The 17,996-nt window shown below is 43.6% G+C and overlaps 1 protein-coding gene across 3 annotated transcripts in view; it reads left to right on the forward strand.

Moving 5' to 3' along the window:
- The window catches only part of etv4 (ETS variant transcription factor 4), a 149,712-nt gene that overhangs the window by 27,351 nt on the left and 104,365 nt on the right, over positions 1-17,996 (forward strand). For 2 of the 3 annotated variants that reach the window (XM_077501875.1, XM_077501870.1), the window contains exon 5: positions 6,853-6,976. The gene's annotated coding sequence lies outside the window, so the exon portion shown is untranslated. The remainder of the gene's footprint in view (positions 1-6,852; positions 6,977-17,996) is intronic. The other variant, XM_077501871.1, reaches the window with a different exon arrangement.

The raw sequence follows: 17,996 nt of genomic DNA on the forward strand, positions 1-17,996 counted from the left end.
GTTCCCAGGCCAGCCGAGAGACATAGTCTCTCCAGCGTGTCCTGGGTCGTCCCCGGGGCCTCCCGCCAGTGGGACATGCCCGGAACACCTCCCCAGGGAGGCGTCCAGGAGGCATCCGAACCAGATGCCCGAGCCACCTCAGCTGGCTCCTCTCAACGCGGAGGAGCAGCGGCTCGACTCTGAGTCCCTCCCGGATGACCGAGCTTCTCACCCTATCTCTAAGGGAGAGCCCGGACACCCTGCGGAGGAAGCTCATTTCGGCCGCTTGTATCCGGGATCTCGTTCTTTCGGTCACGACCCACAGCTCGTGACCATAGGTGAGGGTTGGAACGTAGATCGACCGGTAAATCGAGAGCTTTGCCTTTTGGCTCAGCTCTTTCTTCACCACGACGGACCGATACAGAGTCCGCATCACTGCAGACGCTGCACCGATCCGCCTGTCGATCTCCCGCTCCATCCCACCCTCACTCGTGAACAAGACCCCAAGATACTTGAACTCCTCCACTTGGGGCAGGATCTCATCCCCGACCTGAAGACGACACTCCACCCTTTTCCGACTGAGGACCATGGTCTCGGATTTGGAGGTGCTGATCCTCATCCCAGCCGCTTCACACTCGGCTGCGAACCGCTCCAGTGAGAGCTGAAGGCCCCGGCCTGATGAAGCCAACAGCACCACATCATCTGCAAAGAGCAGAGATGCAATGTTGAGGCCACCAAACCGGAACCCCTCCACGCCTCGGCTGCGCCTAGAAATTCTGTCCATAAAAGTTATGAACAGAATCGGTGACAAAGGGCAACCTTGGCGGAGTCCAACCCTCACCGGAAACGAATCCGACTTACTGCCGGCAATGCGGACCAAACTCTGGCAACGGTCGTACAGGGACCGAACAGCCCGTATCAAGGGGCCCGGCACCCCGTACTCCCGAAGCACCCCCCACAGAACTCCCCGAGGGACACGGTCGAACGCCTTCTCCAAATCCACAAAACACATGTGGACTGGTTGAGCGAACTCCCACGCACCCTCGAGGATCCTGCGGAGGGTGTAGAGCTGGTCCACTGTTCCACGGCCAGGACGAAAACCACACTGCTCCTCCTGAATCCGAGATTCGACCTCCCGACGGACCCTCCTCTCCAGCACCCCTGAATAGACCTTACCAGGGAGGCTGAGGAGTGTGATCCCTCTGTAGTTGGAACACACCCTCCGGTCCCCCTTCTTAAAAAGGGGGACCACCACCCCGGTCTGCCAATCCAGAGGCACTGTCCCCGATGTCCACGCGATGTTGTAGAGGCGTGTCAACCACGACAGCCCCCCAACATCCAGAGTCTTTAGGAACTCCGGGCGGATCTCATCCACCCCCGGGGCCCTGCCACCGAGGAGCTTTCCAACCACCTCAGTGACTTCGACCCCAGAGATAGGAGAGCCCACCCCAGAGTCCCCAGACTCTGCTTCCTCAAAAGGAGACGTGTTGGTGGAATTGAGGAGGTCTTCGAAGTATTCCCCCCACCGCTTCACGACGTCCCGAGTCGAGGTCAGCAGCACCCCATCGCCACTATAAACAGTGTTAACGGTGCACTGCTTTCCCCTCCTGAGACGCCGGATGGTGGACCAGAATTTCCTCGAAGCCGTCCGGAAGTCGTTTTCCATGGCCTCACCGAATTCCTCCCATGCCCGAGTTTTTGCCTCAGCAACCGCCGAAGCCGCGTTCCGCTTGGCCATCCGGTACCTGTCAGCTGCCTCCGGAGTCCGACAGGCCAAAAAGGCCCGATAGGACTCCTTCTTCAGCTTGACGGCATCCCTTACCGCTGGTGTCCACCAGCGGGTTCGAGGATTGCCGCCACGACAGGCACCGACCACCTTACGGCCACAGCTCCGATCGGCCGCCTCAACAATGGAGGCGCGGAACATGGCCCATTCGGACTCAATGTCCCCCGCCTCCCCCGAGACAAGGGAGAAGCTCTGCCGGAGGTGGGCATTGAAACTCCTTCTGACAGGGGATTCCGCCAGACGTTCCCAGCAAACCCTCACAATACGTTTGGGTCTGCCAGGTCGGACCGGCATCTTCCCCCACCATCGGAGCCAACACACCACCAGGTGGTGATCAGTTGACAGCTCCGCCCCTCTCTTCACCCGAGTGTCCAAAACATGCGGCCGCAAATCCGATGACACGACTACAAAGTCGATCATCGAACTGCGGCCTAGGGTGTCCTGGTGCCAAGTGCACATATGGACACCCTTATGCTTGAACATGGTGTTCGTTATGGACAAACCGTGACGAGCACAGAAGTCCAATAACAGAACACCGCTCTGGTTCCGATCAGGGGGGCCGTTCCTCCCAATCACGCCCCTCCAGGTCTCACTGTCATTCCCCACGTGAGCGTTGAAGTCCCCCAGCAGGACGAGGGAGTCCCCAGAGGGAGCGCTCTCCAGCACACCCTCCAAGGACTCCAAAAAGGGTGGGTACTCTGAACTGCTGTTTGGTGCATATGCACAAACAACAGTCAGGACCCGTCCCCCCACCCGAAGGCGGAGGGAAGCAACCCTCTCGTCCACCGGGGTAAACCCCAACGTACAGGCGCCGAGCCGGGGGGCAATAAGTATGCCCACACCTGCTCTGCGCCTCACACCATGGGCAACTCCAGAGTGGAAGAGAGTCCAACCCCTCTCAAGAGGACTGGTACCAGAGCCCAAGCTGTGTGTGGAGGCGAGTCCGACTATGTCTAGTCGGAACTTCTCTGCCTCACACACCAGCTCGGGCTCCTTCCCTGCCAGAGAGGTGACATTCCATGTCCCAAGAGCCAGTTTCTGTAGCCGGGGGTCGGTCCGCCAAGGTCTCCTCCCTTGGCCGCCACCCAGCCTACACTGCACCCGACCCCTTTGGCCCCTCCCACCGGTGGTGAGCCCGTGGGAAGGGGGACCCACGTTGCCTCTTCGGGCTGTGCCCGGCCGGGCCCCATGGGTGCAGGCCCGGCCACCAGGCGCTCGCCAGCGAGCCCCGCCTCCAGGCCTGGCTCCAGAGGGGGGCCCCGGTGACCCGCGTCCGGGCGAGGGAAACGCTTCTCCAAATATCGTCGTCATCATAGGGGTCTTCTGAGCCGTTCTTAGTCTGGCCCCTCACCTAGGACCTGTTTGCCATGGGTGACCCTACCAGGGGCATAAAGCCCCAGACAACATAGCTCCTAGGGTCATTGGAACACGCAAACCCCTCCACCACGTTAAGGTACACGCACACACGCAAAAATGCTAAGATTAACACATTAAAAGGGCCAGGGCCAATAAATATTTTATTACAGGAGATGATCATATGTCTGAATAATTTTTAAATGTGGGAATTTTAATTAGATTTAAAAAAATAAAATCAAGCATTTAAAAAATAAAAAATATATATTTTTTTTAAGTTCAATAACGACATAAAGCTAAAACCTTGCAACAGAAAAAATACGTGCAAGATCCAAAATGAACTATTAAATCATGACGTTTACAGAAAAAAAATGAGCAAAAGTTAAATTAGTTTTGCTGGTTTACTGCGCTCGAACCCATTTTCCTGTTTACATAACGCAATTGCCTGAGTGTTCAGTTTCCACCAATAATATGCGGCTAATGCTGCCAAATATCGACTAATTCTCCATAATGCACGCAAACTCTCCAAGCTCGCCCATTGGCGAACCTCTGGGACACTGCGAGAGGGAAAACGGGATCGGAGATCAAATTCCCTTGCTGTGGGAAAAAACGCTCATATCCCTCACAGGAATACAGTGAGGTTGATCTTTTGCGCGTCTTGCATCCATCGCCCCCAACCTTCAATCACTCTTGTAGCCTTTCCAAAAAGATTTGGGCAACAACTTCCTGGCATACAGGTTTTGCCCCCATGATGCCGAGCGGTGGTTGGCTTTAAGAGGATAACGTCTGTTGGAAACAAGAACAGTCTTTGTGACATGAGCACGTCTCCCGTTCTGGTTAAATAGGTCGCCTTTAATGCCCAGATTTGCACTCGGGAGGTTAGACACAGATTGTATGTATGAGGGAAGTAGAGTTGCGGGAAAATCACAAAACAGGAATTTGTGTCACAGCAATGCCATTAAATGAGTTGCATGTATTTTTCTAACCTGTATTTTCATCAAGGGTTATGAGCACGTTAGGAGTTTTTTTTGAATTTCAAAAAGATCATCAGCATTTTCATGATGCTTAAACATTTTGCCTGTATGGCATGAAGTGAAGTGGCCACCCCAAGATTCACCACATGCTTAAGTGTTGATACTGTACTACTTAGCTGCATGCAGAATGCGCAAAAAAATAAAAAAAAATAAAAAATAATAATAACAAAGTTTAGAATTGACCCCTTATCATGCAGATGTCCTAGTAAAATTCTAAGGGTTATCTTTAAAAATAAATAAATAAAAATACTATGCCTATACTCCAAATGGTTCAGGAACAGCTTCAAACTTACTTTGGGTGCACCTTTTTTAGGCGTTTTTGGCAAAATTGGTGTTCTTCTTAGATATGATTTGAATAAATAAGCCGTTGTCGGTGACGATTGTTCATTCTGATTGGCTGATACCTAGCGAATCAGTGCATGACATCGAAGATAGTGCAAAGAAAAATTCATTATCCAGTAAATTCAACTCAGCCACCCCACTGAATAACTCAATCGGCCGGCTGAATCGGCTGGGCCCTAGTTTTTTTTAAAATTATTATTATTATTATTATTAACGACCATTTCCTTATACCTTGGACCAACCCATTTTGGGACAAATCCATTGTTGAGGCTGTCATGCATCTTGTTTAGCAGGAAAAACGATGTTATACATTTTTAACATTAAACATTTCATATCATATTGGAAGAACATCTTTTCATCAAGCTTGTGGTACCGGTAAACGCAATTGTAATGAATTTTTGTACCCGGGTATATTATATCTTTTGGGTTGGACGAGTTCAGGAGGTGCTCCATTTGTCAACAATAAGCCATTGAAGTCATGTGAATACAACAGAGTAAATTCAGTACCCTGGTGGTGGCAGCGGCCCGGAGCGGCGACTCAGCTGACTACCAAGTCACTTTCTTTTACAGTCAAGATGGAAGGTTAGCGCTGCGGCATCCCTTTCTGCTAATGTCGGCCCGCCGGCTCCCAGGGGAACTAGGACATGCCGACAAAGCTCTCTAAGACGACCTGATACATTTCACACTTGTAATGCCTTTTGAATCTTCTACGATTAAGTTAATTAAAAAACATTTTTTTTTAATATATACTGTATTTAATTTCTTAATCCGAGCTTTGCAGTGAGATTTTTTTTCAATCTTTTCATATTTTTATTTAGTTTATGTAATTATTCAGTAATCTGTTTAAACCAGGGGTGTCCAAACTTTTTAATTTGAGGGCCACAGAAAATCAGAAGGACGCAAGGGCCACATAATGTTATGAAGAGAAATTGTGTTTAGTCCTAAAAATTGTGCAAATAATTTATTTGTGCTTTTGCATATTTAGAAAAATTCTACAGTATATAAACCAATTTATTTGTAATATGGCAGTAGGGTTATTGTAGTTTTGGAATTTTTCATTTTAGTTATTAGTTTTCAGGTTGGTTCTGTTAGTTTTTATTAGTTTTAGTTCTTTCATGCTTAGTTTTAGTTTAGTTTTAGTTAGTTTCACTCTTAGTATTAGTTTTTTTATGTGTATTGTGTGCAATATTTAAAAAAAAAAACATTGGAGCGACATCATCTGAAGGTGCTTTTCTATTGGCTGCTGCTAGATGACGTCACTTCTGTGTGACATACTTTCAAACGTCATTATTCCGGTTGATATCAAAATAAATCTACTAAAAATCACACCAAAGACTAAAACAAAGTACATTTTTGCTATAATTATAGTTTTAGTTAATTAGTTAGTAAAAATAAAATGTAATTTCAGTTAGTTTTTATTTTTTTTAAATCATTTTCGTTTTTATTTTATTTTGTTAACGAAATTGTTATTTGAATTTTAGTTTTAGCTATTTCGTTAGTTTTAGTTAACTAAAATAACCTTTAATAGCACCTGTGTTTTTGGACACCCTCCATTCTTACTTTGACCATCTCCAAACATTCTTGTTTTTATTTTATTTGAACTGAGTCAAATGCCATTTTTAGCATATGTCGTGGGCCACTAAAAAGTGGACGGCAGGCTGCAAATGGCCCCCGGGCCGTAGTTTGGACACCACTGGTTGAAACATTTCACTAACGGTTTCTTTCAAATATAATAATGTATAATGTGTAAAAATAATATATACTAAAATGAAAAAAATATCTATTTACAGTACACAGTAAAAAATATATTCAAACAAACATAATTTGTTTAAAAATAATAGTTTCACAGTTTATAGAAAAAATAATACAAAATAAATACCGATATATGTGTGTGTGTGTGTGTGTGTATATATATATATATATATGTATATGTGTGCGTGTGTAATAATTCCATACAAATAGTGGTACATGAAGCAATGTGCAGGATTTAAAATTTTTGAGCTGCAGTGATTGTTAAAATGACAAAAGAGGCAATGCAATCCTGATGTCGCTGTTGTCACTGAGGAGAGAAGTGGCGATAACATGCTGACTTTTGGAGCCACCAACCTCCATTCGCAACAAAGCAAGCACGCAGACAAGTGGATTTATTACTTTATTGCATGTTCGCCTTCTTTTCAGCTGGTGGTCATGAGACGCATCCAGTCATTGCGTACTTCACACATTAGACAAGCCCAATTGGGGAATTACACAGCAATCAATTGGACACTTGTGTTGGGAACTTTCACAGAAATTACACGAACAGGCCACTCTGTTTCAAAAAAACACTCAATATAACCGCCTTGTGTCTTTGATATGCAGCGTGCAAGTGGAGGTCACAGGGAAAGACATTCTTCAACGTCTGTCCTGCTGCAGCTTTGTGCCGCACGAGAGGCAGCCAAGATGCGAATACAAGCAAAGACACTTCAGAACTGCAAGGTGACATGTCAGTGAGTCCTGTCTTCTTGTCTTGCACGTAAATATTGTCACCTTCGAGTGGGGTCAACTACTAGAAGGTTGGGGGGGTGTTGTACAACTATTTGAACCCCCTCCATTTTGGATTTATAAGTTTGCTGTCATGCGAAGATTGTTCAGTTTATACGTTTTATGTTTGTTTATGGATTCATTAGGGACTCATTAGAGTGCAAATGGGGCTTATCCCAGCTGACTGGCTGAGAGGTGGGGTAGAACCTGGACTAGTTGCCAGGCAGTCACAGGGCGCATTGAGACAAACAACTATTCACAATTACATGTACATATAAGGACAATTTTCAGGCTTTACAGAATATCAGCACAATATCAGTCAAAGATGCTCCCAAATGTGCACAATCTGAACATAAAATGCTGTGCGTATTATTGCCTGAAATAAGTACTCTGCTACCTTGAAGTCAATATTCCTCATTGAAATGTGTTGAAATTTCATCAATCTGCCCTCTTGATACCACAAGTAAAAGTTTAAAAAGAAGAGGCAGGATTAAAAAACGGGGAACACAAACAAACCTACAAAAAGATGAAGCACACCTGGACATGACGTAAGTGGCTGGAGAAAACTGATTGATTGATAGACAAGGAGCAGACCTGATGAGAATAGGTGAAGACAAAAACATAATAAGCAGGTGGGGAAGAAGCGGACATCCAGCCTAATCAACGTCCACTTTATACTGTATCAACATTTCAAAATATGCCTCCATCGACCAAAACCGGAGCCATGTAACGATACAACTTGGATGAAAACCTAACCTAACCAACTACTTAACCCCAATCAGCTTGCTGGTGAAGTTTCTAGGCTAATATACTTCCCTGGGGTGGACACAAACCCCGTGACCAACTGGAGTCTGATCGCTACGCTTGCCAACAAGATGTAGGAACTGATGATGTCACAGCCTCATTATCATCTCTGTCTTCTCTCTCATTTTAAAAATCTTTTTTATTTGGCCTTTTTTTCCCCTTCTCCTCTGCTTGTTAACAACACGACTCATCTTTGTTTCTCCGGCTAACATCTGCAGACAATTCAATGAAATAGAAGGTGAATACTGACAAGACGTGACAAATGCCCACAGGAGCTAATGACAGATGAAGTCAAACAGAATAATGATCACTTTTGATTGACAGCTGATTATTATCAGCTTAGTATGAATCCCGTTAGGCAAAGGTTTGATTGTACTATTGTATGTTTAGTTGTTTTTAGTTCTTTTTTTAGTTGAAGCCAGACAGTGTTTTTAATTAGTTACTTGAGTAGTTGGGTAGTTAGCTCGTTGGGAAGTTGATTATTTTTGTTTAATTAGTTAATTCCCAAGGTTGTTTGTTGGTGGGGTAATTTGTCGTTTGGTTGACTGGTTGGTTGGTTGGTTGGTTAGTTAGTTAGTTAGTTAGTTGGTTGGTTGGTTGGTTGGTTGCCTGGTTGGTCAGTCGGTTACTCGGTTGGTTAGTTGGTCAGTCGGTTTCTCGGTTGATTAGTTGGTTTGTTAGTTAATTGGTTAGTTGGTTTGTGAGAGTGTTGGTTTGGAAGTTAATCGCTCAGTTGGCTAGTTATCTAGTTTATTGGGTAGCTAGGCATATTAGTTAATTAAGGAAGTAAATAAATTAGTTCACCATTAGTTATTCATTTTTTAATTAGTTAGTTGGCAGGTTTGTTGGGTAGTTTATTACTTGGGTAATTTCAGGTAGATAGCTAGTAACTTAGTTGCATGAGTGGATTGCTAGTTAAAGACATTAGTTAGCTGACTTGATGGTTCATCAGTTGGTCAGTCAACATTCACTGAGTTACGTGGTGAATTACTTAGTTTCTTGGGTCACTGGTTGGGTACAACTTAGTACCTAACCAGCTAAATAGTCAGTTAGTTGACTGACCAGTTGTTTAACCTATTGGTCTGTTGATTGGCTTATTGGTTGGTTTGGTAGTCTGTCAGTGATCTGGTTAATTGTCTTAGTTATTTGGTCATTTGGTGAGTTAGTCAGTCAGATAGGTAGTAATTTGCTTATTTTTATTTTTATCATTATCATTTTAAACTTCCTTATGTTAAATTTTTTTTTTAAAGTTTGTTGAATAATGTTTTAAGATTGTTAGTTTGTAACCTATTTTCATTTATTTTTCTTCCTCTGAATGTTAACTACTGTTTCTTGATGCTTATGTGTTGTCTTTCCTCGTGTAAAGCACATTGAGTTGCCTTGTGTATGAAATGTGCTATACAAATAAACTTGCCTTGCCTTGCCTTGCCTTGTGTCAGTTGTTGGTTAGTTGGTTGGATAGTTGGTTATGTGGTTAGAAGGTTGGCTTGGTAAGTCTGTCAGTAGTTAGTCAATTGTTTGACTGGTTAGTTGTGTGCTTGTCTGTCATTCGGTTAGTTTCATGACTTTGGTTTATAAAGGCAGAACTTTTTGTTATTTGGCTATCAGTAGATGGTGCATGCATACCTAATGTTGTGGATTATTGCCATGGACTCAATCCCATATTAGCATTCATTAATTCGTTCATCGCCAATGGTGGTAATCCCTTTAACCCCTGATCCCCAGACAAGAAAACCACTGACTCTTCGTCTCCCTGTGTCACATGTCTCAACCCTCGTTAGCCTTCTCTCACTTTTTTGCCATCTGGACGTGCTGTGTCCAATCTGCTACATGCCCCTACAAACACACACACAAACGCAGATGGCATTCACTGTCTTTCATTTATGATTGTATGTTGAGGAGATGATATGACCCGTTCAACATTTCCGTCTTCACATGTTTAATTAGTTGGCTGGGCTGCGTGTGACAAGTAGACCCACCTACTTAGCTTTATGCCATATGTCAAACGAAACAAGTTTCATATCAAACAAATTTCATATCAAAGAAAACATATGAGGTCACGTGCCCTTCAAAGATTAATTTGTCCAAGAGATTTTATCCGATTGCTACCAAAATTGAACCATGTTTACTGATTTTTTTTTTTCTCATTATAATTCAACTCACATTCTGCCGTATGTTTTGTGTTGTACAACACAAAGAGAACCAGATCAGACATGTGCAGGCATGCAAGGAGAGGTGTTATTTATTTAGTATGCTGATTATATTCCCTCCAGGGGAAATTCACATGTGCACACAATGCTGGCATACAAGCAAAGGTGTCAGTGTGAATGGCATGCGTAGTAAACGGGGTACCGTGCCACCGTGCCTTGCTCAACAGCAGCCAGAAGGCTAAATAAATCCGCAGTGGTACTCAAACCAGAACCCTCTGGCTCATCATTTTGTCCATTTCCCGATGTCCCTCAAAGATGAATTCATCCTTATATCTGATTTCTCTCAAATTTGAATTACGGCTGACAGGAAGATGGCCTACAATAAATTGTAAATCATTTGAGTTATTGTCATTTCATGGGGAGAGAGATCAAGTTGATCACCATAGCGGGCCTTTGAACTTTTTAAAAATTAGTTCTAGATATTTTGTCCAATCGACAAACAATTAATTACATCTGGCCAGCATTAAAATTCAGTTTTTAATCGCGTAAAGCAACGCTCCAGGGTCGCCTCAAATTTCCATTCAAAGGGAAGTTACGTAACTTTTCAAGAGAAAAAATAAAGGAATCAATGGAATATTCCCAGAAAAGAAAAGTAGACAATAGCCTACTGTATTAAAAAACTAAAAATCGTCATCATTACGGCGTTAAAAGCGCAGAATCCATTGCTCATTTGGCTCAAGAAGCGTGAGAATGAGCTGATTGCTTCTCCGCCGGAGGTCACGTCCACACATGGCCTGCCGTGCCAGGTGTTGCCACTTGAGCTTGCCAAGCTTGAGCAGGTGCCGGCTAGCAAAGAACGGGCAAAACAAAAAATTGAAACGACCCAATAAAAATTCCCAATTCCTGCATACTGTGCCACATTTTGCGGCTTTGCTTTTACAAAGACGCGTGTTAAAACTGATTATGGTCAGAATAGCATGGAAGAAGTGGTGGTGCTATGAAATTTAATGCCCCACACCCCACTACAAGTGTCATATTAAAAAACTTCCAACAAGACATTTATGTCATTTAAAATCAAGTTGGCAATGACACATTGTACATTCCGCCTTGTTAACAGGTACTGAACTTCTTTTGTATTCACAAAGAGCCTGACCTTGTTGCATGTTGCGTAACAGAAGCAGATTACAAACTGGGGCAAAAGGTATACAAGGTCTCATTTGTGCAAATGTACTGAACAAATAACACAGAACGCAGACTGAACAAATAACACTGGCATAAGCCCACGCGACTGCAGGATTTTCATTCCAAGTGCACTTTCAATATACAATCTACAGTCACATTAGGAAGGCCTGCTGAGTCATCGTCAACATCCTCCTTTACAAATCCCTCTTTTTGTACATCTTCAACAGTGTGTGTGTATAAGAATATTTAGACGGCTAATGAGCTTTGTATTAAACTATTAAGCAATCAGTCAATAAGGCCCATCTAGGTACTATATCATCACCTTTGTTGTTACTTGGCTGTTGACCTCTGACACTACCTTAGCACGAAGCGAGTTTGCAAACTTGGTCACTAAACCAGAGAAACGAACGCTTCTAGATTACATTAGCGTGTGCTAGCAAGTATGACATGACACGAAATAGACGGACAACACGGAGAGATTTAAACCTATACCAAAAGTGGAAAAAAAACACCCTGGCTTCTGCTGTTGGCCATTGTACGGAGAGGGGTCCTTGAGGTTAGAGTAAGTTATTTTAAACTCAAAATGAAAGCCCACTTGAGGTTGACACGGCTGCCATAGCGCGTTGGCCGCACACAGCTTTGGTACACGCCGATACGTTTAGTGAATTTGAGGCACAAGGTGTAGATAAACTGTCATATAAGTGCACTCCATTTACCATTCTGATCATAATTGAGATCCCACCCCCCATTTATTGGACTATGATGTTTTTTTTTTGGGGGGGGGGGGGGTTTCTAGCAAAACTACAAATAACTTATTCGATTTGGTTTGGGATTTGGTGGTTAAATGGTAAACAAATATGCAAATGTGGATTTGGGGGACGAATCCACCCACTAATACTGTATAATACAATAGAAAGAGAGATTGTACTGTATATTGCCAACCTTTTCTGTGTTCTTGTATCCATGTTGTCTTTTAAGATGGAGAAAGGGGATTTATAATCAAATTCAAGGGAGAGGAAAAAATGCAAATCTAATGCTAATGCAATCTTTGATAGGATTAATAAGGAAAGACAAGTGGGTGGAGGAAGAAACAAACACAACGGAGACGCAGAAGGCAAGTCAAGGAAGGTTTTGAGTGTCAGTGATTGTCAGAAGATGAAGGCTGAAAATCAGAAGTAGCTCTTCATCAAACACATTTCACGCTGATGGACAGGTCGAGTGGGTGATTGTGACACTGCGGCCATCTTGATATATTAACGGTTTCATTCGTTTGAAAGTAGGGTTCCAAACCAGGGTCAGAGTTTCAAATCGTATATTCACACGTAGGTAACTGACAGCTATTTCTAACAATTTGACCAGATGCATCTAGGGTACCTTTAAAAATGCTAACGCGACTTCAACCAGGCTGGCATGTGCCACATAACAGTAAGTACCTCCCGCAGACATGCCGGATGCCGTTTATCCGACGGCGAGTACGCAAGCTCATATAGCGGTGAGGATTATTCAGCTTGTCAGCCGAAATAAATGGTAGATGGAAGCCTGAAGGCGGAGAGATATATAAATGTCACATCAGTAATGGATTCCAGGCCGCCTATGATGTGTCAGGGCCGTGCTAAAGAATAGCGACCTTGGAACTAACGGATGACCGCATGCTGCTTTTAAAGTCAAACGTCCGTGGTGGTGTTCCAAGAGTCGTTTGACTCTATTAGTAAGCTGAGAACATCTCGTTGACAATCATCGTCAATAATGTGGCCAATAAAACAAGCCACCAGGTCTGCTGTGCTTGTAAAATGCTAAATGCTCATCGAGGTCTTTTATTTTATTTTATTTTTGTACGGATAAACATGCCCGAAAAGGCACAAACGTTTTGCAAAAACATCCATATCAAGCCAGGGTTTGGGTTTGAAATACCAGTAGATCTTTTGGATTTATGGTATGAAGTTAGGATTTCAAATTATGTTAAAAAATTCAAATGGTTATAGCTTCAAGACTTGGCTTAAGGTTTAAAATACAGTTTAGGAATTGAAATTAGGGTTTTAAGATAGGGTTAAGGTTTAAGTTGGGGTTGCAAAATCGTACTGCAACTGAGTTTTAGGGTTTCAATGTCAGGTTCCAAGACTGGGTTGGGGTTTTAGACAAAGCTAAGAAACATCCTCTGACACCACCAACAGATCAATCCGAAATTCTTTGGACCATGTCTATCACAACTAGACGCATGAAAAACAATGTCAGGGCACATGCATGAATTTGAACTGCCATTTTATTGTGAAGCAGCCATTTTGGGGCGAAGTTCAGAGCTTTGACGAACTCCGTCTAGAGAATTTGCCTGAATCAGCTCCAATCAGAATCCCCGACTGATGGTTTATATTCAAGTGAGCTTTTTTGCCTTGGTCATTTGTTTGAGTGGAACATTGGTTAAAATGTTAAGGTAATTTTGAGTATTTGCTGTGAAAAGGGGAGTATGGGAGTCCATTTCTTTACCTTGCTGAATTTTTGATAATACTGTGTTGATGACTTATTAACTGTAAGGCTCAGCATACGACATGGAGATCGCAAATGCAACTCTTCTTTCCCCTGAGCTTCTCACTTATTTTTATTCTGACATTTGAAAAAGTTTAAAGGACAACCGAGGAACAGTTAATCTACATGATTTGGAGCGACAAAGCTGGGAGATATAAAGCAAAGAGGATGCTGGGTACAATGTAAGGCAAGCAGGAAGAACACAGACAAAATGTATTCAGAAAGAATGAGACAATAAAAGCACAGGGAATGAATGTCACAAGGTAACCCTTCAATAAGTTATAAGGTGGCAACATAAACTTCACCATGCCGGGAAACGGAATAATGCTGGAGAAATGTGGTGGTACTCCAAGTATGGCAGGTCACATTTCCACTAAGTGGTCCTATCTGGTAACTCTTGCCATGGTATGCTTTGGAAGGGTAAATTCTGATCTTGGGGAGGTGTGTAGGTGGATGTGACAATTATTTGTCCACAAACCAAAGGACGAGGAATTAGCTCTACCATTTAGACACCTTATCATCATGGTTGTTACCCGAGCAGAGGTTTTGACACAAAAAATGTGGACTAAAAGAGTGGAGTTTGATCTTAAAGAAAGGGAAAGTAGGAATTCTAGAAGGACAGTGGTTTTGGTCGGTCCTGATGCCAGAATGATCAGGAAGAAATTGAGGGTGGCCTCTCAGGGGTTCTGGCAGCAAAACATTAATAGGCACAAGTGAAGAACGTCTGCCCAACAGACTATGAGTAAGGTTAGTCTAGCGCCATCCAACGCTGGTACCCGAACAGAAGGTTTTCGACAATGGAAACTGTGGACCAAAATTGTACTGGGTGGTAGAATCTTGGACTCAGAAGCATACATCTGGTCATCAGGCTAGAGCAGCCAGTCAGGAACCACAATGGTATCTTCTGAAGGATTGGATCTCTAGGGCGTATTCCTGAAACTAAAGGCACAAGACCTCTAGAAAGGACAGTGGTTTTGGTGGGTGGTGATGCCAAATTCTTCAACAAGGTCTCTGTAGTGCGGCCTCGTTGGAGTTCTATCAAACCCATACCAAGTACAAGTGATAAACTTCTGCCCAACGGACTAGCATAGCTTTGTAGTAGCTTTATCTGAAGCTAGTACCCTAACAGAAGATTTTTGACAAAGGAAACGGTAGAATGAAATTGAGGCTGCGTGGTTGAATTGAGGCTTTGGAGGACTCAGAAGCTTACATCTGCAAATGAGGATAGAGAAGACAGGAACAACTGTGGGTAAGATCTCCTGATGGGTTAGTCAACGATTGAAGTCTGGTTTTATGGGAGGACTACTGCAGAGACACAAGCCTGGAGTCTAGAAGGACAGCGGTGTTGGTGCTTCCTGACACCAAATTCTACAGGAGATTGGCCCTCGGAGGGTTTCTGGCAAACCATTAGTAGGCACAAGAAAAGAACTTTTGACCAATGTAGTTGGTTAGGGTTAGTCTAGCTGAACGCAGATGAATTCTTTTGATGGGATTGTCAAACAATGGGATATATGCCACGGAAGAGGCGGGACTGTTTTTGCACATCAGTTTGTTTCTGGCTCGGTTTGCGACGTGTGGGCTGCGTCAAAAATACTGTGCTTCCGACTTTGTGCCCCTCGGTTGCGCGGACCGGAAACAAACTTATGTGCAAAATCACGTCCCACCTCTTCCGTGGCATATACCCCATAAAGCTTGCTAGGAAGGTGACTGGATCTATAGTGCAGGGAGGAGACTGGCATCTTGTCTTACAGGTTCTAGGCAAAGAGCAGCGCCTTTTGAGAACAGAGACACATGGAACTATAAATCAAAAGTTTACTGCATTGTGGAATCGAGGCGTAGGAGGACTCAGGAGCACCACATTGGGGAATAAAGACAGACGTTTTTGGGTGTTCTTGACTTGAAGATGGCCCTCATAGGAGATCTGGAAAACCAGGGGGTGAACTTCTGACCCTATAGGACACATAGACGACGGAGGAGTTTTTGGGCCCTCCTGGACTGACGTGTGTGTGGGCAAATCTTTTCCATCAAGAGGTTCAAGCAGACTAGAGGAATTGAAAGGTTTTATTCTTTCTCTTGACAAGCCATTACTGTTCCCATGACAATACCTTAGAAAAGGGATGGAGGATAGATTGGAAATTGCAGTGGACGTGTTACAGAACCCAAGAAAAAAAGACATAGTGATCAGCATGCTGCTGCTGCTGCTGTTCGCGAGAGCTATAATCAAACACTTTCATGATAATAATTGCTTTGATTGAAGACTGTCTCGCAACTAAGTGTGCCTGTCTTTTCTTTTTTGCTTGCCGACAGTGTAAGCCTGCGTTCAAATCTCCGCCATCCATCTCTCTCGGTCAGCAAGTGGAGGACAAGATTTCATATAGACAAAAGTCGGAAAGTAGCATATTGAGACTTCACAAAAACATATGCTCGGCTAGCAGCATACAAAGACAACTTGACAACGACAAGCACTTATGTAGCAGCACAAAACAAGCTGGCAAAAAGGAGGAGCGCTTGGGAAGCAGCATTTTTAGACAACCAGATAAAAATGAAACCAGAACCTAATTAATTACACTCGGGTAGCAGCATATTAAGACACTTGGACACAAAAAAGGCACTCAGGTAGCAGCATATCAATAGAGCTACACGAAAACGCGAGCTCGCTGCAAATTAAGACAACTAGACAAAAAGCTGCACTCGGGTAGCAACTAGGCAAAAATGTGTGCTCGGGCCGCAGCATTTCAAAACAACTGGACTAAAATTCGTGCTTGGGGAGCACCTGATTAAGACTGGACAAAAAGGTGCACTTGGGTAGCAGCATATTAAGGCATCTACAGTAGACAAAAACATATGCTCGTGCAGCACCTCTTTAAGATTGGACAACTGCACACTCGGGTAGCATTATATTGTTAGGCAAGTCGATAAAAATGCATGCTTGAGTAGCACCGTACTGAGACTGGACAAAGGTGTGCGCTCAGGTAGCAGTATATTAAGACATCCATACAAATAGGTTCACTCAGGCAGCACGCTTATTAACATTGGGCACTCGTGTAGCAGTATTGTTAGACAAGTAGAAAAAAAAAAACCTGCTTGCTTGAGTAGAAGCGTTTAAAGACAACCAGACAAAACTGTGCGCTCGGGTAGCTTTTTCAGGAGATTTCTATTGTTGTTCTAAATGAGACTTTTTCTTGGTGTGCAGTTGTTGATGAACAGAAAACAGGAGCTTTTGGGGAGCTTCGGAGCATGAAGAGATGAGAAAACTAAAAGAGAAGAACAGAACCGGTGCGCGGATCCACACTGAAAATCAAAAAGCATCCGAGTGCGAGTAATCATCTCCGAAAGGCAAGTAAGGGTTGTTATGGTGACAGAGGTTTTTTTGTTGCCTTCTTGCTCACGTTCATTCATCACAAGAGAAGCAGAAAGTTTACACGCACATGCGGACAAAAATAGAAGACTGATTTCCTTTTTTTTTTTTTTTAAAAGAGGGAAGTCACGTACAAGATTGCAGCAGAGGGGACGCCGAGTTAAAAATAGCCCGGCGGTTTCTATTTAACGCCAGCATAGTCTCCTCCTCCGCCGATGCTATTTTTAGAGCGCGTGAGCGCCTGTCTGCCACTTCGCCGCACGTGAGGACCCTCGCACGTGCGCTTCCTGTCTTCCCGTGACGGAGGCAGCCAGGGAGACCGGGGAGGAAGGATGGGGGGGCACTGAGGATGCTGCTATGAATGAGTGAAAAGTCAGATGGATGCTGGGATGTGCGGATGAGTAGACTGAAGACTAGAAGGTTGTTTCAATTTAAACTTTGTTTCCCAGGTTTGGCTCTTAAACAAAAGATGAAAGTTGCGTTTCGAGTCTCGGTTAGGGTTCCAAAACAGGTTATAGTATTAGACAAAGAGTAAGGTTTTCAAAACATGGTTAAGGTTTCAAATTGGGATTTCAAGCCAAGGTTATTGTTTCAAGTAAGTGTTTAAAATGGGGGTTCAATTGTGGGTTATGGTTTCAAATTAGAGTTTCAAGACTGGTTTATTGTTTTAAAGTAGGCTTTGAAACAGTGGTTAAGGTTTCAAAACTAGGGTTTCCAGATTGGTTTAGATTTTTATACATGCATTAGTAGGTTTCAAGTCTGAGTTAGTTTCAAACAGTAGCTACTAGCTAAGGTTTCTAATTAGGGTTTCAATACTGGGTTATGTCAAGCATACGTTTCCTGGTAACACCCCCTGCCCCCCGAACAACTAAATAGGCAAATTAATAAATGGCCTTGTTGTGTGTGTTGGTGACATTTCCAACAAACACATTCAAGGTGCTTAGCAACATCCTCATCACACATACGAG

This window comes from Festucalex cinctus, chromosome 17, assembly GCF_051991245.1.
Source record: "Festucalex cinctus isolate MCC-2025b chromosome 17, RoL_Fcin_1.0, whole genome shotgun sequence".
In the NCBI taxonomy this organism is placed as follows: Eukaryota; Metazoa; Chordata; class Actinopteri; order Syngnathiformes; family Syngnathidae; genus Festucalex; species Festucalex cinctus.